Here is a 565-nt window from a genome sequence, read left to right as displayed (position 1 = left end):
GGAAATCCATAACCTATTTTCCTCTTGCAGTGCCTGTCCACTGCAAAAGATTAGTTGACTGGCAATTAGAAAAATATTCCCACACCCGAGATGACTGCACATAGGACTCGTGACCACCACCAGAGCAGAGCTTTCATGTGCTGTTGAGCCTCTTTCACTACCTGCTCTAAGGCTGAACACAAAAAAACAGATGTGTCCCTAGAACAGGGGTGTGGTACCTTTTAACTGCCATGGGCTATTTGGATATTTATACCATCATTCTTAAACCATACAAAATAATTAACTTAAAAATGATCCTGCTATATTTGGTCAAACATTTAAATAACTCACTCCTGATATGATGACTGGAACTGCTTCTCTTTGGTGATGCTTATGGTTCTAGGTGGTGATGATGACGTTGCTACTTGTAACTGCTTTTCCAGATCTGCATTGGTCTGGAGCACAGGCGACGGTTTGTGAAGATAAGAACTGCTCGCAACAGTAAGTAGTTTCAAACACAGATGCATAACATTGCACTGCATGACTCCTTAGAGTGGGAAATTTATCACAGATCACAATGTTTATA

This window comes from Phyllobates terribilis, unplaced genomic scaffold (assembly GCF_046119375.1).
Source record: "Phyllobates terribilis strain yellow unplaced genomic scaffold, ASM4611937v1 Scaffold_2__4_contigs__length_985480577, whole genome shotgun sequence".
Lineage (NCBI taxonomy): Eukaryota > Metazoa > Chordata > Amphibia > Anura > Dendrobatidae > Phyllobates > Phyllobates terribilis.
The sequence above is the reverse complement of the archived record's forward strand: the minus strand, read 5'-3'. Positions refer to the sequence as shown.